Below are 27,209 nucleotides of genomic sequence, written 5' to 3'. Positions count from 1 at the left end.
ATATTTCCTTTTTCATCATAGGCCTCAAAGCACTTCAAATGTCCACTTGCAGATTTTTCAGAGTGTTTCAAAACTGCCCAATAAAGAGAAAGGTTCAACTCTTTGAGTTGAATGCACACATCACTAAGAAATTCCTCAGAATGCTTTTGTCTAGTTTTTATGTGAAGCTATTTCCTTTTCCAACATTGGACGAAAAGATCTCAAATATCCACTTGCAGATTCTGCAAAAAGACTCTTTCAAATATGCTCAACCCAAAGGAATCTTCAACTCTGTGAGATGAATGCACACATCACAAAAAATTTCGCAGCATGCTTCTGTGTAGTTTTTATGTGAATATATATCTTTTTTCACCAGACCTCAAAGCACTCCAAATGTCCACCTGCAGATTCTTCAGAGTGTTTCAAATCTGCTCAATCAAAAGAAAGTTTGAACTCTGTGAGTTTAATGCACACATCACTAGGAAGTTGCTCAGAATGCTTCTGACTAGCTTTTATTTGAAGATATTTCCTTTTACCGCACTGGACAAAAGGATCTCAAATATCCACTTGCAGATTCTACAAAATACTGTTTCAAATCTGCTCAACCAAAAGAAAGCTTCAACTCTGTGAGATAAATGCACACATCACAAAGAAATTTGGCAGAATGCTTCTGTGTAGTTCTTATGTGAAGATATTTCCTTTTTCACCATAGACCACAAAGAACTCCAAATGTCCAGTTGCAAATTCTTCAAACAGAGAGTTTCAAAACTACTTAATCAAAAAAAATGCTCAACTCCATGAGTTGAATACACACATCACTAAGAAGGTGCTCAGAATGCTTCTGTCTAGTTTATAAGTGAAGATATTTCCTTTTCCCACATTGGATGAAAAATCTCAAATATCCACTTGCAGATTCTACAAAAAGAGTGTTTCAAATCTACTAAACCAAAAAAAAGCTTCAACTGTGTGAGATGACTGCACACATCACAAAGAAATTTCTCAGAGTGCTTCCATTTAGTTTTTATGTGAAGATATTTCCTTTTTCACCATAGTCCTCAAAGCACTACAAATGACCACTTGCAGATTCTTCACAGTGTTTCAAAACTGCTTGATCAAAAGAAAGGTTAACTCTGTGAGTTGAATGCACACATCACTAAGAAGTTGGTCAGAATGCTTCTGTCTACTTTTTATGTGAAGATATTTCCTTTTCCTGGATTGGAGGAAGAGATTACAAATATCCACTTCCAGATTCTACAAAAAGACTGTTTCAAATCTGCTCAACCAAAAGGAAGCTTCAACTCTATGAGATGAATGAACACATCACAAAGAAATTTCGCAGAATGATTCTCTGTAGTTTTCATTTGAAGATATTTCTTTTTTCACCATAAGCCTCAAAGCACTCCAAATGTCCACTTGCAGATACTTCAGAGAGTTTCAAAACTGCTCAATCAAAAGAAAGCCTCAACTCCATGAGTTGAGTGCGCACACCACTAAGAAGTTGCTCAGAATGTTTCTGTCTAGTATTTAAGTGAAGATATCTCCTTTTCTGGCATTGGATGAAAAGATCTCAAATATCCAGTTGCAGATTGTACAAAAAGACTGTTTCAAATCTGCTCAACCAAAAGAAAGCTTCAACTCTGTCAGTTGAATGCACACATCACTAAGAATTTGCTCAGAATGCTTCTGTCTAGTTTTTATGTGAAGATATTTCCTGTTCCCGCATTGGATGAAAAGATCTCAAATATCTTCTTGCAGATTCTACAAAAAGACATTTCAAATGTGCTCAACCATAAGAGAGCTTCAATTCTGTGAGATGAATGCACACATCATGAATAAATTTCACAGAATGATTCTGTGTAGTTTTTATGTGAACATATTTCCTTTTTCTTCATAGCCCTCAAAGCACTCCAAATGCCCACATGCAGATTCTTCAAACAGCAAGTTTCCAAACTACTCAATCAAAAGAAATGTTCAAATCCGTCAGTTGAATGCACACATCACTAAGAAGTTGCTCTGAATGCTTCTCTCTAGTTTTCACGTGAAGATATTTCCTTTTCCGCATTGGATGAAAAGATCTCAAATATCCACTTGCAGGTTCTACATTTCTCTTTCTAATATGCTCAACCAAAAGAAAGCTTCACCTCTGTGAGATGAATGCACACATCACAAAGAAATTTTGCAGAATGCTTCTGTGTAATTTTTATGTGAAGACATTTCCTTTTTCACCATTGGCCTCAAAGCACTCCAAATGTCCACTTGCAGATTCTTCACAAAGAGTGTTTCAAAACTGCTCAATCAAAAGAAATGTGCAACTCTGAGAGTTGAATGCACGCATCTCAAAGAGTTTTCTCAAATATCTTCTGTCTAGTTTTTATGGGAAGATATTTCCTTTTTCACCATTGGCCTCAGACCATTCATAAATATCTCTTTGAAGATTCTACAAAAGGACTGCTTGCAAACTGCTCAATGAAAAACAAAGTTCAACTCTGTGAGATGAAAGCACACATCACAAAGAAGTTTCTCAGAAAGATTCTGACTAGATTTTATATGGCGATATTTAGTTTTTCACAAGCCACAAAGCTCTTCAAATATCCATTTGCAGATTCTTCAAAAACAGTGTTTCCAAACAGCTCAATCAAAAGAAAGTTTGAACTCTGTGAGATGAATGTACACATCACAAAGCTGTTTCTCAGAATACTTCTGTCTAATTTTTATGTGAAGATATTTCCTTTTTCACCATAGACCTCAAAGCATTCCAAACATCCATTTGCAGATCCTTCAAAAAGAATGTTTCCAAACTGCTCAATGAAAAGTAAGGTTCAACTCTGTGAGATGAAAGCACAACTCACAAAGAATTTTCTCATAATGCTTCTGTCTAGTTTTTATGTGAAGATATTTCCTATTTCATCATATGCCTCAAAGGGCTCAAAAGTATCCTTTTGCAGACTCTACAAAAAGGCTGTTTTCAAACTGCTCCATGGAAATAAAAGTTCAACTCTGTGAGATGAGTGCACACATTAAAAAGAAGTTTCTCCGAATGCTTCTGTCTAATTTTTATGTGAAGATATTTCTTTTTCACCATTGGCATCAAACCATTCAGAAATATCCCTTTGTAGATTTTACAAAAAGACTGTTTCCAAACTGCTCAATCAAAAGAAAAATTCAACACTGTGAGATGAATGCACACATCACAAACAAGTTTCTCAGAAAGCTTCTTTCTAGTTTTTATGTGAAGATATTTCCTTTCTAACCATAGGCCTCAAAGCCCTCCAAATATCCATTTGCAGATTTTACAAAAAGACTGTTTGCCGGGTGCGGTGGCTCAAGCCTGTAATCCCAGCACTTTGGGAGGCTGAGGCGGGCGGATCACGAGGTCAGGAGATCGAGACCATCCTGGCTAACACGGTGAAACCCCGTCTCTACTAGAAAAAAAAAAAAACACAAAAAATTAGCCGGGCGTGTTGGCGGGCACCTGTATTCCCAGCTACTCGGGAGGCTGAGGCAGGAGAATGGCGTGAACCCAGGAGGTGGAGGTTGCGGTGAGCCAAGATCGCGCCACTGCACTCCAGCCTGGGGGACAGAGAAAGACTCCGTCTCAAAAAAAAAAAAAAAGACTGTTTACAAACTGCTCAATCAAAAAAGAGTTTCAGCTCTGTGATATGAATGCATGCATTCATATCTGAATATCTGAAGATATTTCCTTTTTCACCATAGGCCTCAAAGTGCTCCAAATGTGCATTTGCAGATTCTACAAAAAGACTGTTTCAAAACTGCTCAATGAAAAGAAATGTTCAACTCTGTGAGATGAAAGCACACATCACAGAGAAGTTTCCCTGAATGTATCTTTCTAGTTTTTTTCTGAAGATATTTCCTTTTTCACTATAGGCCTCCAGGCACTCCAAATATCCATTTGCAGATTCCACAAAAAGACTGTTTACAAAGTGCTCAATCAAAAGAATGTTTCACTGTTGTGAGATGAAAGCACTCATCTAAAAGTAGTTTCTCAGAATGCTTCTATTTAGTTTTTATGTGAAGATATTTCCTTTTTCATCATAGGCCTCAAATCACTCCAATTATCCATTTGCAGGTTCTGGAAAAAGAGTGTTTCCAAACTGCTCAATCAAAAGAAAGGTTCAACTCTGTGAGCTGAAAACACTCATTAAAAACAAGTTTCTCAGAAAGCTTCTGTCTAGCTTTTATGTGAAGATATTTCCTATATCACCAAAGGCCTCAATGGGCTCAGAAATATCTGTTTGGGGATTCTACAAAAGGACTATTTCAAAACTGCTCAAGCAAAAGAAAGTTTCAACTCTGTGAGATGAATGCACACATCATAAAGAAGTTTCTCAGAATGCTTCTGTGTAGTTTTTATGTGAAGATATTTCCTACCTCACTGTAGGCCTCAAACGGCTCACAATTATCCCTTTGCAGATTCTACAAAAAGATTGTTTCCAAATCTTTAATCAAAGAAATGTTCAACTCTATGAGATGAATGCAAACGTCACAAAGAAGATTCTCAGAATGCTTCCATCTTATTTTTATGTGAAGATATTTCCTTTTTCACCATAGGCCTCAAATCATTCACAAATATCTCTGCAGATTTTATAAGAACAGAGTTTCCAGACTGATCAAAAGAATGAAACGTTTACCTCTGTGAGATGAATGCACACATCACAAAGCAATTTCTTAGAAACCTTTTTTATAGTTTTTATGTGAAGGTATTTCCTTTTTCACCATGGCCTCAAAGCACTCACAAACATCCCTTTGCAGATTCTACAACAACAGGATTTCCAAACTGCTCATAATTAGTTTTAGGACGAACATGAGCATTTAGACACACCATTTGTGGTGCAGCACACATGTATTATCCACACTGAAAGTAGGAATTCAACTGAAGTTCATGTAGAGACTAAAATGTGAATATTTGGGGGACCTTGGAGATGATCTAGTCACTTCATTTTGTAGAAAAGAAAACAGATTCAGGGAAAGGGCATGCATTGCCTAAGGTGATTCAGCAGCTTTGGCACAGAAACACAACACACCTAAGGTGATCCATCAGGTTTGGAGCAGAGACACAATACAATCTCTGTTCTTTTGCTTCTCAGATCCAGAATTTTTCCACAATTCTGAACTACTTATATTTCTGATTCCTTTTTTCTTTTTTAAATTTTGCCAGTATTGTCTTACAAAGATCCTATTCTTTACCCTAAATATTTAAATTCGTTACCACTATTGTCTCTTTATAAGTAAAAGTACTAGTTGTCATTATAAATGGTTATTCAATCACTTTTCATTTTTGGGGGGTCCAGTAAAAAGTTAGTAATAAATAAACACTATTGGCCTTGGCAATCCAAGAGGAGCTCAAGTCCTCCAGGGCAAGTCAGAAAAAGCCTAAATGACAGCTGTGCTGTGAGCGGATAGAATACAGCTCTCATACAGACTATTGAGTATTTGATGCTCTTCAACAATTTCATTAATCTTCAGTTTTTTTCCTCTTTGAAATGAAAGTCTGCTATGACTTTCAAGTTTCTTTTGAAATAATTATAGATTCACAGGAAGTTGCAAAAGATACAGGGATGTCTTAGGTACTCTTCACTAATTCCAGTGGTGACATCTCGCATAGCCATAGAGCATTATCAAAACCTGGAAACTGACATAGGTACAATTCAGAAAGCTTACTCAGATCGCAACCGTTTTCTATGCATTCGTCTTTGTATGTGTGTATGTGTGTGCATATGTTCTGTGCATTTTTATGTGGTGTAGATCTCTGTAACTACCACTTTGATAGTCAAGATACAGAACTGTAGCTTCACAACCAGGCTCCAACTTGCGATCTTTGCAGACACTCTGACACGTTTTCCTCCACCCCTTCCCCTTGGCAACCCCATAGTCTGTTCTCCATCTTTACAATTTTATTTCAATAATTTATATAAATGTAATTGCACAAAATCGTATTTTTAAAGGGAAGAAACAAGTCACAGATAGTTTTGTTAGCACTGTAAAATAGTCTTTAACATTCGTTTTATGTTCTATTTGTCTCAAAAAATGTGCTTTGTTCTTTCTCATACTTTCTGATATCAGGATAGGAAATCAATACCAAACAAAACAATTCCATTCATTTTTTTCCACAGCTTGGTTTTCACTGTTGTTTCCTAACACTTATTGTTCCATTTACTCTTTCTCTCTGTTTTCCATCACATAAAACTAACTTTGTGTTCTTTATCTCTTCTAGGAAAACTTGGTAATGAGTCTTTAATGTGAATCCCAGACCCCCTTGTTTTGATTTTGTGTTATGGGTGTTCTTTTGTGTGATCATTCTCATGGAGAGTCCTTGTGAAGCTGGGATTTTCCAGTGGTTTGTCAAAATGGAAATAGATATTTAACAAACCAAACACAAAATGACCTTGTTCCAGGAATGCATCATTTCTGAGAAAACACTACCTCTTCCAACTAGAGATTGTGAATATTACTCATATTATCCTTTACTCCCTTTTATTAGAACTGTATTTTTTTTTACACATTTGGATAACTCGAGTAATGAAATGTGAAACTAAGTGATTGCCTACCAATTACAATTGATGTTAATGATGCTACTGGGAGGCCACCCTTACAGTGGCTGCGCCATGTTTAGGGACTTGCTAGCTTTGCTAAGTTACATGGGGTTGCCTACATACTAAATGGAGGTGGGGGACGGGTCCGAGAATGCAGCGGCACCGCCCAGCTGTGACATGGAAGCCCTGGACAGGGCCCCAGGCACTGCGTGGCTGCGAGCGGAGGTGGACACGTGATGGCAGACAACACTGCAGCATCCAGCAGGTCACTGCCAGTGGCACGTGAACCCCAGGACCGTGGCAATGAGCGCTGCCAGACGGGCCATGGGGTGGGCTTTCGGCCCCGGACATGCCACAATGTGAGCCGGGCGGGCAGGGGGCAGGTGGGCCAGGAGGATGGTAACTCGATGGGTGTTGGGGAGGAGGAGCACTGGAGCAGCGGTCGGCCGGATGCCGGGCCGCCACCAGGGGCGGAAGGCAAACCATGGTGACCGGGACACACTCCCCCACCCTCTCCCCGGTGGACCCTTCCTACTTGCCTTCCTCCCCCCCGCAACAAGCCCCCACCATCGACGACGCATGACGATGATGATGGCACGGGGACTTACACCCCACCAGGGCCAATGAACCCTGCACCACGAGCTGTGTGAGGCATGAGGGAGCCCCCAAGGGAGGAACCGGGACCACGGTGGTGGCCACGGGAACTTCGACCCAGCCAGCTCTCTTTCCTCTGTTTTTGTGGGTGGTGGCGCCACCCTCTCACTCTTCCTCAGAGCCAGGAGCCCCTCTTCCCCACACCACCCGATGCATGACCACACAGGGCCTGTGGGTGGAGGGGGAAGGGGCGGGCATGGCAGAAGAGGAGGGTGGACATTGCCAGTCTGCACCTGGGGGGATGGAGGGCCCTGGTGGGCCCTGCCAGGGAACCCCCAGCCGTGCACCCTGAGGAGCCCAGAAGCACCCCCAGGGGCTATTGATTGGCAAGCGACGCTCAGACAGGCACAGCCCTGGGAGGAACTCAGGCCGCAAGTGCATTGGAAGGGTCAATGATCAATGTGCCTGCAATTCACATTAATTCTCACAGCTAGCTGCATTCTTCAGTGACGCAGGAGCTGAGTGATCCACCACTAAAGGTCATACAATGTCGATTTGGCGAGGGTGCTCCCAACACCAGGAGGCCCTCTTGGCATAGCACGACCCCAGAGGGGTTACCTCAGGCCGGCCAGTCAGAGAGCAATGGGACGAGACTCCAGAGAGGGGTCGGAAGGTTTCACAACACAAGGAGGTGGTGCCAACCACGGGGGTGAACACAGACACCACCCCATGGGCGCCCGGGAGTTACTGCCCCCATGGCACGGGGCACACGCCACACACGTGGCATGCACGTGACGGCATGACAGCCGTCAGGTAAAGCCCCCAACGGTGTCAGTGGCGACATGCTAGTGCAGTGCAGCCCCAGCCAGCTAGGGGGGTAGAGTCCGTGGTGGAGGCGAGGGAGGGGCCAGGCCCCACCCGAACAGACTCCCACATGGGCCCAACGCACCCGACTTTCATTCTTGATTAATGAAAACATTCTTAGCAAATGCTTTCACTCTGGTCTGTCCTGCACCAGTACAAGAATTTCACCTCTAGTGGTGCAATATGAATGCCCCCAGCCATCCCTCTTAATCATGCCCTCATTTCCGAAAACCAACAAAATAGAACTGCGGTCCTATTCCATTATTCCTAGCTGCGGTATCCAGGTGGCTCAAGCCTGCTTCGAACCCTCTAATTTTTTCTTTTTCTTTTTTTTTTTTGAGACGGATTCTTGCTGTTGCCCAGGCTGGAGTGCAGTGGCACGATCTCGGCTCACTGCAGGCTCTGCCCCCCAGGGTTCACACCATTCTTCTGCCTCAGCCTCCCAAGTAGCTGGGACTCCAGGCACCCGCCACCTCGCCCGGCTAATTTTTTTTGTATTTTTATTAGAGACCAGGTTTCACCATGTTAGCCAGGATGGTCTGGATCACCTGACCTCGTGATCCGTCTGCCTCGGCCTCCCAAAATGCTGGGATTACAGGCGTGAGCCACTGCGCCTGGCCTGAACACTCTAATTTTTTCAAAGTAAATGCTTGGAGCCTGCGGGACACTTAGCTAAGAGCATCAAGGGGGCGCCCAGAGGCAAGGGGCGGGGATGGGCGGTGGCTCGCCCGCCCTCCCGTTCCCAAGATCCAACTAGGAGCTTTTTAACTGCAGCAACTTTAATATATGCTATTTGAGCTGGAATTAGTGCAGCTGCTGGCACCAGACTTGCCCTCCAATGGATCCTCACTGAAGGATTTAAAGCGGACTCATTCCAATTACAGGGCCTCGAAAGAGTCCTGTATTGTTATTTTTCATCACTACCTCCCCAGGTCAGGAGTGGGTAATTTGCATGCCTGCTGCCTTCCTTGGATGTGGTAGCCATTTTTCAGGCTCCTTCTCCAGAATCGAACCCTGATTCCCCGTCACCCGTGGTCACCATGGTAGGCATGGCGACTACCATTGAAAGTTGATGGGGCAAACGTTCTAATGGGTCGTCACTGCCACGGGGGGTGTGCGATCAGCTGGAGGTTATCTAGAGTCACCAAAGCAGCCGGCACGCCCCCCCCCCCCCCCCGGCCAGGGCCAGAAGATGGGCTGACCTGGTTGGTTTCATCTGATAAATGCACGCATCCCCCCGCGAAGGAGGTCAGCACTCGTCGGCATGTATTAGCTCTAGAATTACCACAGTTATCCAAGTAGGAGAGGAGGCAGCGACCAAAGGAGCCATAACTGATTTAACGAGCCATTCGCAGTTTCACTGTACTGGCCATGCCTACTTAGACATGCATGGCTTAATCTTTGAGACAAGCATATGCTACTGGCAGGATCAACCAGCTAGGTAGAGCAAGGCGAGGCCTCGAGGCTGGTGCCTCCTGAGGATGGGCCCGGAGTCCCTGATGCAAGGATGGGTGCGGCCGGGTGGGAGACGGAGCATTTGGGAGGGAGGGAGCGAGCGCAGGGTAGTGGGAGGGGTGTGGTAGGGCCACGAACCGGACACCCCATCCAACCCCCGACGGGCTCACCACCCCCGACATTTCACGCCCGTGTGCAAGGAGGCGGACTACCCGACCCATGACCGGCAGCCTCGAGGGACTGGCGGCCACGCGCACACAGTGGGTTCAGGGCACCCCCGACGTTCGGGCAGCGAATGAGAGGTGGACGGCAGTGCCCAGGGTCTCACCGCCAGTGGCCTCCGAGCACAAAGGCGGCCCCGCGCCTTCCGCAGGCCCGGGGCTCCCCCACCGCCGCCACTGTCCTGGCCAGCCTCCAGAACCCTCTTCCCCGCACGTGCTGCAGGCTGACCCCAAACCCTCCAGGTGCGCACCAGCCCACGTGGGGCGCCGCCAAACTGGCCCCAAAGGCACGCACTGGGGACACGGACAATGGGCCAACCAGTGGTCAGCGGCGGCTCCCCACAAGGCGGAGTCTGGTTTGGTCCCAGAGGGGACCACCACAGCATAAGCCGGTGAGCCACTTGGGGAGAGAGGATCCGCGGGTGAGGAAGGGGGCGCAGAGAGGAAAGGCCAGGGACCGTGAAGACAAGGGCACCCGGGAGCACACAGAGGGGCGGCTCGGGGAGAAACCTCAGGCACGGCCGGGCCACTAGGAAAACACGGCCACGGGATCCCACCGCCACAGACAGGAGGGAGGTTCCGCGGCGCCCCGCCTAGGACACTGGATGGCCCTCAACACCCAACGAGCCCCGCCTCACGAGTCCTGGGTTCCGCCATCGGGACTCCGAAGTGACCTCAGCCACAAACCCAACACCAGGGCCACGTTGCTCATTTCTCATCCATCCTCTGACCCGGTCAGGCTCTGGGAGACCGGCGCACCCCGCCGTGGGATGCTTCCCAGGGCCAGGCGGCCCAACCCCGTGCCACGCAAATGCGGTCGTTGGCACTGCTCACTGCTCCGCCGATGAGCGGGCGGAGAGCCGGCTCACATCGGACTGGGTCACGCCCCGGACGGAACGCGGGGCACACCTGCCGCTCGCGCAGCCTCCCAACCGCTAGGACTCCGGCCCGGCCTGGCGGGATCCTTCCCAGACTCGGAAGGGGGAGGCGCAGGCCACACAGTAGGTGACGAGCCACCCTCGGCCCCCACCGCGGAGGCCGGTGGAACCCTCGCTCTCCCCCCTCACCCCATCGAGGGGGAAGCGGAGGAGTGTCCTCGGCAAGCGAGTCACTATGGCAGCGCTACCTAACGCAGAGAGACGTGGCAGGCCGGGGGATCCTGTACCCCAAAGGCACACCTCTCGGATCGCTAGAGAAGGCTTTCTCACTGAGGGTGTGTCACACTCCCCACCCGCCAGTCGCCCCTCGTCGGGCCTGCAGAGGCGCTCAGGTACGCCTGGGGAAGGGAGAGGACCTGCGGTACGAGGAAAAATCTGCCTGCGGCAACCTTGAGCCTTTGCGGTCTGGGCAGGGGGTCCTGGCCGGTGCGCAGACACACAATCCCTCAAGGGCCCCCCCCCCACCCGTCCACCCGCCTCCTTTCTCCCAGGCAAAGCACCTCCAATCCAAGTAAACCCACACACAACCGGACGGAGGCAGAACGGTAGCCCCTCCGTGGCCAGCCGGCGCACACGTCACCTGCCTAAGTCCACCGCGATTGCTCACACGGACAACGCGCACCCGCCAGAGGGGAGCGTGGGACCTGCGTTCGCCAGACCAGGCGGCGCCCTTCCCCGCGTGGGATGGGAGCGTCTTACTCAACCGCCTCGACCCCCACACCAACGAGCTCCCTCAGGACACACTCGCGGACATCTTGGTGGCGACTGGAGGAGGGGGCGCTGGGGTTGGGAAAGACACACCACCGCTAGGCCTCGGGCACCTGAGGGATAAGCTGGGGGGGAGGGGGGGAGCCGGGCGCGGTAGGCTCACGCCTGTCATCCCCGCACTTTGGGAGGAGAGGGAAGGTGGATCCCTCGATCCAAGCCTTGGCAACATGGTGAAACCTAGTCTCTAAAAAAATACAAAAACTAACTGGTTTCATAACCTGGACTCAAAGTTAATAAATAGATAAATAGGCCCGGCGCGGTGGCTCACACCTGTAATCCCAGCACTTTGGGAGGCCGAGGCGTGTGGATCACAGGGGTCAGGAGATTGAGACCATCCTGGCTACTACAGTGAAACCCTGTCTCTACTCAAAATACAAAAAATTAGCCAGGCAAGGTGGCGGGCGTCTGTAGTCCCAGCTACCTGGGAGGCTGAGAAAGGAAAATGGCGTGAACCCGGGAGGCAGATCTTGCAGTGAGCTGACATCACGCCACTTTATTCCAGTCTGGGCAACAGAGCGAGACTCCGTCTCAAAAAAGAAGAAGAAGAATAATAAATAGATTAAAATTGAAAATAAAAAAAAAAGTAGCTGGCCAGGTGCAATGGCTCATGCCTGTCATCCCAGCACTTTGGGAGGCCAAGGTGGGTAGATCACCTAAGGTGGCCAGTTCGAGACCAGTCTGACCCACATGGAGAAATGCCGTCTCTACTAACAATACAAAATTAGCTGGTTGTGGTGGCCCATGCCTGTAATCCCAGCTACTCAGGAGGCTGAGGCAGGAGAATTGCTTGAACACGGGAGGTGGAGGTTGCGGTGAGCCTAGATGGTGCCATTGCACTCCATCATGGGCAACAAGAGTGAAACTCCGCCCCCCCCCCAAAAATATTAAGGGCTGTATTCTGTTATTTGTGCTTCCTACCCTGAGAAGAACATAATACAGCTGTTGTCTGTCTGCCTGCATGCCTGCCTGCCTGCCTGCCTGCCTGCGTGCCTGCCTGTGACAGTGCCTCACTCTGTCTTTCGCGCCGACTGGAATGCAGTGACACCATTATGGCTCACTAACTGCAGTCTCAACCTCCCCAGGGTTAGGCAATTCCTCAAGGGATTCTACATCCTTGGCCTCCCAAAGTGTTGGGGTTATGGGTGTGAGCCACCAGCATCTGGCCTGAGTTAATACATCTGGTCTCACTACTTAACCACACACCCATGAAGAACTCAAGCCAAGAGAGAGTCGGTAAGAGACACTCAGCATTCTCTCCCGAAAACAGTGAGGTGGATGGCGGCCATGTGTCCCGAGCTCCTGTGGTTTTAGGTGGCCAAGCGTAGAGGAGAGATTTCAAATGTTTCCAGACAGGCATGAGCCACAGTCATTTGGGGCATCCGAGCACAAGATGGGGTTTCTGACAGCGACTTAAGGGCCAGGAAGTGCCAGAATCTGCCAAGGCCGGTGTTCCAGGGTGGGGCCGATGGAACCCAAGGTAAAGGGAGTCAGCGGTCTGCACAGAGAGAGCTCCAACCCTAGACTCCACTGTGCAGACCGAATCAGAAGGAAGAGAGTCCTTCCTCCTACATGCCACATCCCTCCACTGAACTTGGGAGCAGATCTGTTTTCCAAACATGAGGTGACTCTCGCTTTGAAATGGATCACAAGGGACCAGGCTTTCCAGAGTCGGCAGGGTAAAAAAGTCATTCTGGCTCGGCCTCCCCCATCCCCTGGTAACTGTTGAGTTTAAATGAGCTGAGGCTGGCCAGGCCGGAGCCGCTATCGGGGGGAGGGGGGTGGGGCGTGGGGGGGTGCCTGAGGCACTGCAGAAAGTGGGCCCGAGCCTCGAGGATGACGGTGCTGCAGGAATCCGTCCAGGCAGCTATACGGCAAGCACTAAACCACTGTGCTTACCGAGATGCGGTTTTCCTCGCAGAACGCCTTTATGCAGAAGTACACTCAGAAGAAGCCTTGGTTTACTGGGGACCTGTTATTACCGCCCAGGAAAGGCCTATAAAGCATATAGACTCTTGAAAGGACACAGTTGTTCTCAACTGCAATGCAAATACCTGCTTGCAAAATGTTGTGTTGATCTCAGCAAGCTTGCAGAAGGGGAACAAATCTTATCAGGTGGAGTGTTTAATAGGCAGAAAAGCCATGATGGTATTGTTACTGAGTTTGGTGATTCAGCTTGCTTTCCCTTTCCATTGTTGGGACATGTATATCGCAAGACAGATCCGCTTGCCAAAGGATCAGAGTGTTAACAAAAGAGCCTTAGTTTAAAGCTTTTCCTCTGGTATCCCTTTGAATCATTATGTGAAATAGGTGAAAAGCCAGATCCTGACCAAACATTTAAATTCACATCTTTACAGAACTTTAGCAACTGTCTGCCCAACTCTTGCACAAGTACCTAAGCATAGTTTGCATCACAGACAGGCTGAGGCCGTTCTTACGGAAACACCCCAGGACACAAATGAATTAAACAGATTGAATTTAGAATCTTCCAATTCAAAGTACTCCTTGAATACAGATTCCCCAGTGTCTATTGATTCAGCTGTCCTTTCACCTGATACTGTCCCACTTGGAACAGGAACTTCCATATTATCTAAACAGGTTCAAAATAAACCAAAAACTGGTCGAAGTTTATTATTAGGGGGACCAGCAGCTGTTAGTCCATTAACCCCAAGTTTTGGGATTTTGTCATTAGAAACCCCAAGTCCTGGAGATGGATCCTATTTACACAACTACACTAATGCACCTTCTGTAATTGATGTGCCATCCACCGGAGCCTCTTCAAAAAAGTCTGTTGCCAGAATTGGCCAAATGGGAGCAAAGTCTGTCTTCTCACAGAGTGGAAATAGCAGAGAGGTAACTCCAATTCTTGCACAAACAGAAAGTCCTGGTCCATAAATATGTACAACACCTCAGGTATTGAGCCCCACTGTGGCATCTCCCCCAAATGCACTGCATCAAAGAAGTTCACCACTCTTGACTAGTGACATTTCCACAATCAAGGAGAATAGGAAAAAATAAAAAAGAAGTTTCCACCTAAAATCCCAAACAGAAAAACAAAAAGTAAAACTAATAAAGGAGGAATAACTCAACCTAACATAAATGATAGCCTGGAAATTACAAAATAGGACTCTTCCATCATTTCAGAAGGGAAAATATCCACAATCACACCTCAGATTCAAGCTTCTAATCTACAAAAAGCAGCAGCAGAAGGCTTGATGAGCCTTCTTCGTGAAAGAGGGAAAGGTTATTTAGCTTTGTGTTCTTACCACTGCAAACAAGCTGTCAATATTTTGAGCCATCTACCTTCTCACCACTACAATGCCGGTTGGGTACTGTGCCAAATTGGAAGGGCCTATCTTGAGCTTTCAGAGTCCACGCAAGCTGAAAGGATCTTCTCAGAGGTTAGAAGGATTGAGAATTATAGGGTCGAAGGCATGGAGATCTGCTCCGGAACACTTTGGCATCTTCAAAAAGATGTTGCTCTTTCAGTTCTGTCAAAAAACTTAAGAAACATGGATAAAAATTCGCCAGAGGCCTCGTGTGCTGCAGGGAACTGTTTCAGTCTGCAACGAGAACACGATATTGCAATTAAATTCTTCCAGAGAGCTATCCAAGTGGATTCAAATTATGCTTATGCCTATACTCTATTAGAGCATGAGTTTGTCTTAACTGAAGAATTGGACAAAGCATTAGCTTGTTTTTGAAATGCTATAAGAGTCAATCCTGGACATTATAATGCATGGAAAGTGGTAGTGAAGTGTAAAGACAAAGTCTTGTTGATGGTGCTAGTAGTCACTAATTTTTCTTTTTAGATAGCTCTTTATTGTCATGAATTTGGTTACTAATAGGGAAGGCACATACTGGTCAATAACTTCAAACTAACATGTTTTCTTATGAAATGTATGTCTTTAACACACTCTTAAGTTAACCCATGATAATAGAATACCAGATCCTTATACTCAACAGTTTCAGTGTTCTACTAAACTTTTGCAGATACTGTAGTTGTCTTTTGTTTATTTGTTTAGTTTTGTTACTTGATTTCTTACTTTTTCTTCGAACACAGAAATGGTGATTGGGACAAAAAGTGCTTGGGAAATTGGAAAGGAATAGCACAATTCACTTATTGGATAATAGAAAAAAACACTGAAAAAATTCACTAGTTGCTGCTTTTTGACAGTGTTCCAGTTTATTGAGTTACTATTAAGAACTTAGTCTACCCTTTTATTTAGCAGTATCTCTGTTTTACTTTTTTGTACTTGTGTATAAATAGACACATAGGAAGTTACTACCCAGGTCATATTGTTATCAACTGAATAACATATGACAAAGTTTGTTCCTACTTCTGCCTCAACACAGTACTTACTGTTGACATTTACTATATTTTTCTGGACCGACTTAAAAGTTTAAATATCAAGAGAAGGCCAGGCATGGTGGCTCATGCCTGTCATCCCAGCACTTCTGGAGGCCGAGGCGGGTGGATCACAAGGTCAAGAGATAGAGACTATTCTGGCCAACAAGGTGAAACCCCACCTCTTTAAAAGTATAAAAATTAGCTGGGCATGGTGTTGGGCACCTGTAGTCCCAGATACACGGGAGGCTGAGGCAGGAGAATCACTTGAACCTGGGATGTGGAGGTTGCAGTGAGCCAAGATTACGCCATTGCACTCCAGCCTGGGTGACAGAGCGAGACGCCATCTCAAGAAAAAAATAAAATAAAATAAATATCAAGAGAAAGTATAATTCTGAAGTCATAACTCTGTGGAAGCTTTTTTGTCAGATACGGTTATCTTTATGGTTAATTATTATAGCAGTTGAGTTTTATCACTTGATTTGCTTCTAAATCTGAAACATTATATTATTAAAACATTTTTTGATTTGTGAATGTGTTGTTTAATGGATTATATCTCATTTTGCAGTAGTAGTTGCAGTGCCTGAAAGATGGCCAAAAAAATAGTGCTAGCTTTTGCTGACCAATGTAACAATCAACTTGCCAATACTGCCTTCTCTTCTGATGGCTATGTTCTCCGTAATATTTTAAGAACTCAGTTCTTCATAAGACTTGTATGGTTTTAGATTTTTTTCCCAAGTCTGGTTGATCCTTGTGTTTTTTTTTAAATGTGTATTTTCTGTTCAGCTATTTTGCAGGGAGCACATTCTTAAAATACTTAACCATATCAAAAATTGTGTTTAAAGGAGGACTATTCAGATTGGCAAGCTTTTCCTAGTAGGAGTTTAAATGCTGACGTATTTAGGTAACTCTAAATACTGAGCAACTGTATTCTAACTACAAAATAGATAGGCTTTCTTTTGTTTTCACTTTTACTATCATTAGCACCGTGTTTAATACCTTTTCTTCATCTATAACACAATCATAATGATATATAAAGCCACTCAAAGCAGATATATTGTGCTGTTAAAAAAAAAAAAGAAGTCATTATGTGGCACAGAATGAGGTGTGGCTCGAAACTAGAATCTCCAGTGAAAACCAATGAAACAGGGTGAAACCTTGTGTCTACTAAAAATTAAAAAACGAGCCGGGTGTGGTGGCACTGAGGCAGGAGAATGGCTCGAACCCAGGAGGCAGAGGATGCAGTGAGCTGAGATTACACCACTGCACTCTAGTCGGGGGGGACAGAGCATGAAGGCCGGGCTCCCAAGAGTCTCCCCGGAGTTGGGGCCTTGGGCAGGCTCACAAGGATGCTGAGGGTGATGGTTGGTGACGGTGATGTAAGTTGGAGGCCTCGGGCCAATGCAGAGGTATCCATTTGACCTCGGTGGGACAGGTCAGCTTTGCTGCGGAGTCCCGTGCGTCCTTCCAGAGGCTCATCCAGCACTAGCAAGCATGGTCCCGAGAAGATCCCAACTCCCAACAGTCACTTTTGTTCACACAGAATCCTGGGCAGGAAAGTTCTCAGCAGGCTTAGGCCTCCTAGCCGAAAAGCCAAAGCCACTTATGGGATTTTTTCAAAGAGCCAGTGGTTCCACAAGGGGCCGTGGGTAGTTGTGGAAATGGAGAGAAGTGTTTGCAGATACATATTTGACACAGAACAGACAGGGCTGGGTCACAGGTCATTTAGGACACGGGCAGATGCACATTGAGAAAACCCTCCCAGCATCCTAGGTGAACAGAGGCATGATTTTTCGAGACAGTCGAGGGAGATGCAACCCCAGATTTTAGGGTTGGATCTTTATTAATATGTAGTATCTATGAGGTATCCAAGTCCAGAAATCAACTTGCCAGTTCTGTACAGCATTCTGTAGGGAGATCAAATCTGGGATGTCTAAAGCTAAGAATTCAGGCCATGGCAATGGATTAGATTAGATGTACTTGAACTTATTTTGCAAAGAAAGAGAGGGCAGGAGACAGCGAGAGCCAGAGAGCGAGTGAGCGAGAGAGAGAGAGAGACAGAGACAGAGACGGAGAGAGACAGAGAGACACAAAGATACACAAAGAGACAAAGACAGAAAGAGAGAGAGAGAGATAGACAGATAAAGACACAGACAGAGAAAGACAGTGATGGACAGAGACAGAGAGAAACAGAAAGAGACAGATACAGAAAGAGAGAGACAGAGAGAGAGACAGACAGACAGGCAGAGAGAGTAAAACAGAAAGCAGACAAAAACACACACACAGAGAGAGAGAGAGATGGAGAGACAGAGAGAAAGAGAGAGACAGACAGAGAGAAAGAGACAGAGAGAGACAGAGAGAAACAGAAAGAGAGAGAGAGACAGACAGAGACAGAGAGAGAAACAGACAAGGAGAGAGAGAGACAGACAGAGAGAGAGAGACAGACAGACAGACAGGCAGAGAAAGACAGTAAGACAGAAGACAGACACAGAGACAGAGAGACAGGCAGAGAGAGAGAGACAGAGAAGCAGACAGGCAAATAGACAGAGAGAGAAAAAAACAGATGGGGAAAGAGAGACAGACAGACAGGGAGAGAGAGAGAGAACTGGCAGAGACAGACAGGCAGAGAAAGAGAATAAGACAGAAGACAGACACAGTGAGAAAGACAGAGAGAGACAGAGACAGTGAGACAGAGAAAGAAAGAGAGATACAGACAAAGAGACAGACAGAGAAAGACAGAGATGGACAGAGACAAAGAGAGAGACAGAAAGAGAGAGACAGAGAGATAGACAGAGAGAGATGGGCAGGCAGAGAAAGAGAGTCAGACAGAAGACAGACACAGTGAGAGAGACCGGCAGAGAGAGAGACACAGAGACAGAGAGAAAGAAAGAGAGAGACAGACAGAGAAAGACAGAGATGGACAGAGAGAACCAGAAGGAGAGAGAGACAGAGACGGAGAGAAACAGACAGACAGGGAGAGAGAGAGACAGACAGAGAAGCAGAGAAAGGGAGTAAGACAGAAGACAGACACAGAGAGACAGGCAGAGACAGAGAGAGAAGAAAGAGAAAGAGAGAGACAGAGACAGACAGAGAGACAGACAGAGGAGGAGGAAGGGCGTGCCCAGGAAATAATTACACATATTTTATGATGCTTTTGATCCCGTAAACGGTGGCCAGGGTGGGCTTTGAAAACAGCAACAACAACAGCAACAAGAGCAGAAGCAGCAGCAAGAGCAGCAGCAGCATTCGCTTACGGATTTCTAGAAAATAAGATGTTATGGAGTACAGTAAACATCAACCGGCTCTCACTGCACTTGGAGAGATTTAGAAAAGCGCTAGTTAATAACAGGAGAAAAGAGCTGGTTCCCAGTTACCAAAGAAGAATCACTGGAACCCGGGAAGCAGAGGTTTCAGTGAGCCCAGAGAGAGCCACTGCACCGCAGCCTGGGTGACAGAGCAAAACAGACTCAGTCCAAAAAAAAGAAAAGAAGAAAAAAAAAGAACAGGCCCAAATACCGCATTGTGGCTGAATGTTCCCCCCAAAAGCCGGAAACCTCGACTCAGGTCAAGGAGATGGAGTTTCATTTTACTTCTCTCTCTCTCTCTTTCTCTGTCTCTTTCCCTCTCTCCCTCTCTCTCTCTCTTTCTCCCCTAACTTCCATTTCTTGTTCAAGAATACATGTGCAAGATTGTTACATAGGTAATGTGACGGGGGGGCGTTCAGTGTGCAGACGATTTCATCACCCCGATACTCAGCGCAGTACTCCACAGTTTTCATGTTTTGTTGTGTTTTGTTTTTTCCTGAAGCTGTCTGTCCTTCCACCCCTCCTCCCTCAAGTAGGCTCCCACGTCTCTCGTCCCCCTCGTTCTGCCCACGCAGAACTCTCATCTATAAGTTGCCACTTCTATATGAGAACACGTGATATTTAGCTGATTGATGCTTTCATCTTCAGTGGTGGCGGTGAAAGAGGTATGACAGTAAATCGACCCTTAGGACTTTCCCCTCCGTCCCCACCCTGCACCTCCTCCCCACACACACCCTCATTCCTGCGCCCCCTCCTCAAACGCAAGAAAGGAAGAAAGACAGAAATTAAAGTAAGAGGTGAGCCTCCAAGACGGTGGAGGCAGGGGATCTCAAAGGGTGAGCAAGCGATAGGGGTCGGGGAATGTCTTGGCTGAGCTTGCAACAATAGGGTACCGAGTATCCAGCCCCACCACACCCCCTATTCCTCAGCCGCAGCCAGCCTTTTGGTGGGGTTGTGCCTGTAAAAGCTTCTGAATGGAGAGAAGCCAAAGGCAATGGAAGGCATCAGCTCTAACTCCAGGAAGGGAATAGGGCTCTGTGCATTTGAATGGGGCTTTAGAAGGCGGTGCTGCGGCTCCCAAAGCGATGTGCCTCGCCTCACCTTGCCTCGCCCAGAGAGACACTCCCTCTCAAAATCAATCAGCCAATAATAAAAAAATTCATCAATAAATGAAAGAAAGAAGAAAGGAAGAAGAAAGAAAGAGAAAGAAAAAGAAAGAAGAAAGAAAGAAAGAAAGAAAGAAAGAAAGAAAGAAAGAAAGAAAGAAAGAAAGAAAGAAAAAGAAAGAATTAGTCGTTGTCCTGAATCATTCCCCGGAGTCCAGGCGCAGTGGCTCACGCCCGTCAGGCCAGCACTTGGAGACGCAGAGTCAGGAGGGTTGCAACAAAATGATGAGACCCTGTCTGTGGAAAAACATGTAAAAATGAAGGCCAGGCGCAGTGGCTCACCCCTGCCATCCCAGCACTTTGGGAGGCGGGGAGGGTGGATCACCTGAGGTCGAGAGTTCTAGACCAGCCTGACCAACATGAAGAAGCCCCGTCTCTACTAACAACACAAAATCAGCCAGACATGGTGGCACATGCCTGCAATCCCAGCTACTCGGGAGGCTGACGCAGGAGAATTGCTTGAACCCGGGAGGCAGAGGTTGCTGTGGGCCAAGATCGCGCCATTGCACTGCAGTCTGGGCAACAAGGGTGAAACCTTGTCTCGGGAAAAAATAAAATAAATAAGTAAAAATGATCTGGGCACAGTGGTGCATGCCTGTGGCCTCAGGTACTCCACTCTGGAGGCTGAGGTGGAAAGATCGCTTGAGTCCAGGAGCGTCCACGCTGCAGTGAGTGAGTTATGATGGCACCACTGCCAGGGTAGAGACAGAGTGAGACACTGTCTCTAAATCAGTCAATCAATCAATCAGATCACTGGAAGGTGCTGTCTGTGCCTTACTTTCAAAGGGAGACTCTTTAGGCCAAGCAGGCATGCTGCCTCACGCCAATAATCCCAGCACTTTGGGAGGCCGAGGTGGGAGGAAAGAAGGAAGGGAGGAAGGGAGGAAAGAAGAAAGGCGGGAAGGGAGTCAGGCAGGAAAGAAAGAAAGAAAGAAGAAAGAAAGAAAGAAAGAAAGAAAGAAAGAAAGAAAGAAAGAAGAAAGAAAGAAAAAGAAAGGAAGGAAGGAAGGAAGGGAGGGAGAAAAAGAGAGAAGAAAAAATAAGAGAAGAAAAGAAAACAGGGAGGTGCATATCTCCTTGACTGGTGACTGCCCAGGATACAGCTGACTGAAGCCTCGACCTGTGGGGTCTCAAGTGATTTTCTCTTTATCTCAGCCTCCCGAGTAGCTGCGACTACAGGCAGGTATCAGCACGCACAACTAATCTTATAATAATATTATGATTATTATTGAGACAGAGTCTCTCTCTATCTCAATAATTGCCATGGAACGATCTCAGCTTACTGCAACCTCGGCCTCCCTGGTTCAAGCAACTCGCCCGCCTCAGTCTCCTGAGTAGTTGTGATTACAAACCTATGCCACCAGGCCTGGCTAATTGTTCTATTTTTCATAGAGATGGGGATTCGCCATGTTGGCCAGCCTGGTCTTGAACTCCTGGCCTCAAGTGATCCACCCGCCTTGGCCTCCCAAAGTGTTGAAATGACAGGCGCAAGCCACTGTGCCCAGCCCAAATAATCTTTTTAATCAATTGTAGAGAAGGAGTTTCGTCAGCCGCCTGGTGGAGGTTGGGGTGAGTTTTACTCAGTCTGCGTACTGCAAAAAGGGTAAATTAGTGTGGTTTGTAAACTAGATGTGGAAATTGTGTGTGTGTGTGAGAGAGAGACAGAGACAGAGACAGAGAGACAGAGAGAGAGAGACCAATCCCACCATGAGGACCTGGAAATGGTATTTGATGTGGGTCCCTGTCTAGTCAACTGTCTGTCTGTAGATGACTGAGGATTCCACAAATGAAGGTCAACAGTATCTATTGAGCTGTTTCTCCCTCTCATGTGTCTCATCTGTGTGGTGGAGAAAGGGAAGAAAAGACGTTCTGATGGGAAGATGTCTTCATGCCTGAGGAAGCTGCAGGCAGGCTGACTGGAAGGAGGGCATCCTATGTGCCATTTCCATACCTGGGACCCCTTTACAAGGCTGGGGCTGCCAGTCCACCCTGTACGTCAACCCACCCCCAAGAACAGCACGGTCCGGGGTGGTCCAGTCTCATCCCATCCGGCCCACCCGGGGCATCTGGTGGAAGTCTTCGCTGGAGGATTTGAAAGCAGTATCAACGCCGTTCCCTTGAGGTTGCCTGGCAAAGGCCAGCCGGGGGAGGGTGGCGGGATGTGAAGGGGGGAGGGGCATCTGCCTCAGAGCTCCCCAGAAGCTGGCAGGTAGCCGGTGGGGGACGCTGGGCTAGAGACATCTGGCAGGATATAGACCTGGAAGCCGTGTCAGTCCTCTCCCATACCTCTCCCATGGAAAATCCCACGGCGGCAGTGGGAGCCTTGGCTGGAGGAGAAGCGGGGACAAGGGGGAGAGGGAAGGAGGCCCTCAGGAGGATTTAGCACTGAAAACCCACCCAGCCAAGCTCCCTCCCTCCTATCGGGTCCAAAGTACACCCTGGGAGGCGGCAAGAGAAACGTTCACCCCGTGCTTTTTGTCTTTCTCTTTATTTTTTTCATCTTTTCAATTTTACGAGAGATGATCATTTCAACAACCAGACAGTGGATGTGAAGGGAGAAGTGTCAAGGCCAGGAGTTTGAGACTAGCCCAAGCAATTGAGCAACACAAGCAGGAGAGCCCAGCTGAAAAAAATGAAAAAAAGGAGGAGGAGGAGAAGAAGGAAAGAAAACAAAAGAAAAGAAAAGAAAAAAGAAAAACAACCACCAAGAAAGTTACAATTTTCCAATGGTGCAGGCAAAAAAATGAGTGATTTCACATCTTTTCCCACAACATGGATAGAGCTGGAAGCAAGTTTGTATCTAGTAAACTGCCTTCTACTTACAAGTGGGAGGTAAACAGTGGGTAGGCACACAGTCATCAAGATGGAAATAACAGACACTCCAAAAGGGAGGAGGAGGGTAAGAAGGGGATGAGGGATGAATAAATCGCCCGTCGGAGAAAATGTTCACCACGTGGATATCGGATACACTGGAGGTCCACTTCTACATCCGGAGGCAGTAGTATGCTGTTCTAACAAACAAGCACCTACACCCTCTGAGTCTGTAAAATACCAAAACAATGACGACAACACCAGCAGCAGCAGCAGCAACAGCAACCACAACAACAACAGAACAGAAGCTGGAACACAAAAGCACCATCACCACCACCACAATCACCAGTTGGGGGTTGGGGGAGGGTAGCCATGCTCTAGGCTCTCAGGCTCAGTCACCTCGGGTTTAAAAAAGAAAACAGCAGACTCATTCCTGTCTGTAGACAGGAAAAATCCAATCAAAGTTCTCCGTTGATAGAAAGGGAAGTAGAATAAGGAGAAGGGCTTATTGATCTTGTGATCGATGGAGACCATACAAGTAGGAAAAAATTAAATACAGACAGCAACACTCTACACTGTTCAAAAGCATCGGAGATCAGGCGCACCACACACGATGGGGCTTCTGCCACTAGAAAGAAAAGGCAGGCTGGGCACGATGGCTCACGCCTGTCATCCCAGCACTTTGGGAGGCCGAGGCTGGTGGATCACGAGGTCAGGAGATCCAGACCATCCTGGCTAATATGGTGAAACCCCATCTCTACTAAAAATACAAAAAATTAGCCGGGCCTAGTGTGGGCGCCTCTAGTCCCAGGTACTCGGGAGGCTGAGGCAGGAAGATAGCATGAACCCGGGAGGTGGAGCTTGCAGTGAGCCGAGATAGAGCCACTGCACTCTGGCCTGGGTGAAAGAGCGAAACTCCGTCTCAAACAAACAAAAATAGCCAGGCATAGTGCTGCATGCCTGTAGTCCCAGCTACACAGGAGGCTGTGGTAGAACAATCACTTGACCCAGCAGTTTGAGGCTGCAGTGAGCTATGATCCTGCCACTGCACTCTGGTCTGGGTGACAGAGCGAAATCCCATCTCAAAACAAAGAACAACCAAAAACCTACAAGCATACTCATAGACAGTGTGGGTTTGGTTCCAGACAACCACAATAAGGCAAATGTTACAATCAAGTTAGTCTCATGAACATTTTGTTTCCCAGTGCTTTTAAAAGTTATGCTTAAACTATGTTGTAGTCTAATTAATTTAATAAATAATTATTAATTAATTAATTAGTAATCGCATTATTTCTAAAAAACTATGTACATACCTTAACTTAAAATACCTCATTGCCGAAAAATACTAATGAATATCTGAGACTTACCAAGTCATAATCTTTTTGCTGGTGAGTGAAGGGGTGGCCTGCCCCTCCACACTTGTAGGTATCTCTAGTCAGGTGGGACGAGAGACTGAGAAAATAAGTAGGACACAGAGACAAAGTATAGAGAAACAACAGTGGGCTCAGGGGACCAGCACTCAGCATACCAAGGACCTGCATCTGCACCGGCCTCTGAGTTCCCTCAGTTTTTATTGGTTATTATTTTCATTATTTCAGCAAAAAGAAATGTAGCAGGAGAGCAGGGTGATAATAAGGAGAAGGTCAGCAAAAAACATGTGAGCAAAGAATCTATGTCATATTTAAGTTCAAGGGAAGGTACTATGACTGGACATGCACGTAAGCCAGATTTATGTTTCTCTCCACCCAAACATCTCAGTGGAGTAAAGAATAACAAAACAGCATTACTGCAAACATGTCTCACCTCCCACCATAGGGCAGTTTTTCTCCTATCTCAGAATTGAACAAATGTACAATTGGGTTTTATACTGAGACTTTCAGTTCCCGGGGGCAGGCAGGAGACAGTGGCCTTCCTCTATCTCAACTGCAAGAGGCTTTCCTCTTTTACGAATCCACCTCAGCACAGACCCTTAACGGGTGTCGGGCTGGCGGACAGTCAGGTCTTTCTCATCCCATGAGGCCATATTTCAGACTATCACATGGGGAGAAACTTTGGACAATACCCCGCTTTCAAGGGCAGAGGTCCCTGCGGCTTTCTGCAGTGCATTGTGCCCCTGGTTTATTGAGACTAGAGAATGGCGATGACATTTACCAAGTATACTGCTTGTAAACATTTTGTTAACAAGGCATGTCCTGCACAGCCCTAGATCCCTTAAACCTTGATTTCATACAACACATGTTTTTGTGAGCTCCAGGGTGAGTCAAAGTGGCTGGGGCAAAGCTACAAATTAACAACATCTCAGCAAAGCAATTGTTTAAAGTACAAGTCTTTTTCAAAATGGAGTCTCTTATGTCTTTCCTTTCTATACACACACAGTAAGAGTCTGATCTCTCTTTTCTCTACAGTGAGGGTCTTGCCTCTATGATGATGGCTGCTGACTGATCAGTGTGGGGGCTGCTGAAGATTGGGTGCCTGTGTCAATTTCTTAAAACAATGAAGATTGTCCCTTTCACAAAAGATTTCCCTGCAGCCTGTGATGCTGTTTATCCCTGTAGCCTGTGATGCATTTTATCCACAGTAGAACATCCTTCAAAATTGGAGTAAACCTTCTCAAACCCTGCTGCTGCTTTATCAATTAGGTTTACGGAATATTCTAAATCCTTTGTTGTTATTTCAACAATGTTCATAGCATCTCCACTTGGAGTAGATTCCATCTCAAGAAAATATTTTCTTTGCTCATCCATAAGAAGCAACTCCCCACTTGTTCAAGTTTCATCATGAGTTTACAACAATTTAATTTCATCCTAAGGCTATAATTCAAATTCTATTTGCCCTGTGATTTCTACACGTATGTAGGGACTTCCTCCACTGACATCCTGAGCCCTCAAAGTCGTCCATGAGGGCCAGAATCAACTTCTTCCAAACTCCTGTTAATGTTGATATTTCAACCTCCTCCCATCAATCACAAATGTCCTTAATGGCATTTGCTATTAAGGACATTTGTGGTTCATGGGAGGAGGTTGAAATATCATGAAGGGATTAATGGTGAAACCTTTCCAAAAGGTTTTCAATTCAGTTTATCCAGATTCATCAAAGAAATTACTATCTATTACAGCTATACCTTTGCAAAATGCATTTATTATTTAATAAAAACACTTTAAAGTCAAAACCACTCCTTGATCCACAGGCTGAAGCATAGATATTGTGTTAGCAGCCATGAAAACAACATTAATTTCCAAGTACATCTCCATCTAAGCTTCTGGGTAGCTAGGTGAATTGTCAATAAGCAGCAATCTTTTTTCCTTTATTTCTTTTCTTTCTTTTTTTTTTTTCCTTTATGTAGTTTCCCTCTTGTTGCCCAGGCTGGAGAGCAGTGGTGTTTTCTCTGCTAACTGCAACCTCCGCCTCCAGGGTTCAAGCCATTCTTCTGCCTCAGCCTCCCAAGTAGCTGAAATTACAGGTACCACCACCATGCCCAACTAATTTTTTTTGTATTTTTAGTAGAGACGGGGTTTCACCATTTTTGCCAGGCTGGTCTCGAACTCCTGACCTCAGGTGATCCACCCACCTCGGCCTCCCAAAGTGCAGGGATTACAGGTGTGAGCCACTGCACCTGACCACGCAGCAATCCTTTTAAAGGAATCTTTTTTTTTTTTTTTTTTCTGAGCAGTAGGTCTCAATAGTGGGATGAAAATGTTCAGTAAACCATGTTGTTAACAGATGTGTTGTCACTCAGACTGTGATGTTCCATTTCTAGAGCACAGAAAGAATAGATTTTGCATAATTCTTAAGGGCCCTGAGATTTTCAGAGTGGTCAATGAAATGAGCATTGGCTGTAACTTAAACTCACCAACTGCAGTGGTCCTCAAAGAGAGTCAGCCCATCCTTTGAAGTTTTAAAGCCAAGTGTTGACATCTCTCTAGCGATGAAAATTTTACATCTTCACTAAGCTTAATCATTTCCAGCTCTGGACTTCAAGTGACAGACGTGCAATTCTTCCTTTCACTTGAACTCTTTGAGGCCACTGTGGTTACTAATTAACACCCCCGGCGGGTGTCAGCCTCCTCCCTCCTCAATCGAGTTCACCCACACCCGGGCATGGGGAACGGGGCTTCCCGCACCCCACATGCCCTGCACGCCTGGGGATCTCCCACAGGGGGCTTTCGTGAGCCAGGGAGCAAGTGACGTTCCCCCGCTCCAGCCCAGCCAGGC

The 27,209-nt window shown here is 46.3% G+C and overlaps 3 pseudogenes; 2 read left to right on the top strand and 1 right to left on the bottom strand.

Annotated features, from left to right (window-relative positions):
* The first annotated feature begins 6,766 nt into the window (after positions 1 to 6,766).
* On the top strand, positions 6,767 to 12,891 carry LOC116461785 (uncharacterized; annotated as a pseudogene).
* LOC116462181 (5.8S ribosomal RNA) lies at positions 7,516 to 7,666 on the bottom strand (annotated as a pseudogene).
* A 312-nt stretch (positions 12,892 to 13,203) lies between the features above and the next one.
* LOC116461784 (cell division cycle protein 27 homolog) lies at positions 13,204 to 14,656 on the top strand (annotated as a pseudogene).
* The last annotated feature ends 12,553 nt before the right edge of the window (positions 14,657 to 27,209 follow it).

The sequence above is a fragment of the Hylobates moloch genome, unplaced genomic scaffold (genome assembly GCF_009828535.3).
Source record: "Hylobates moloch isolate HMO894 unplaced genomic scaffold, HMol_V3 SCAFFOLD_22, whole genome shotgun sequence".
Lineage (NCBI taxonomy): Eukaryota > Metazoa > Chordata > Mammalia > Primates > Hylobatidae > Hylobates > Hylobates moloch.
This window is presented reverse-complemented; position numbering and strand designations above follow the sequence as displayed.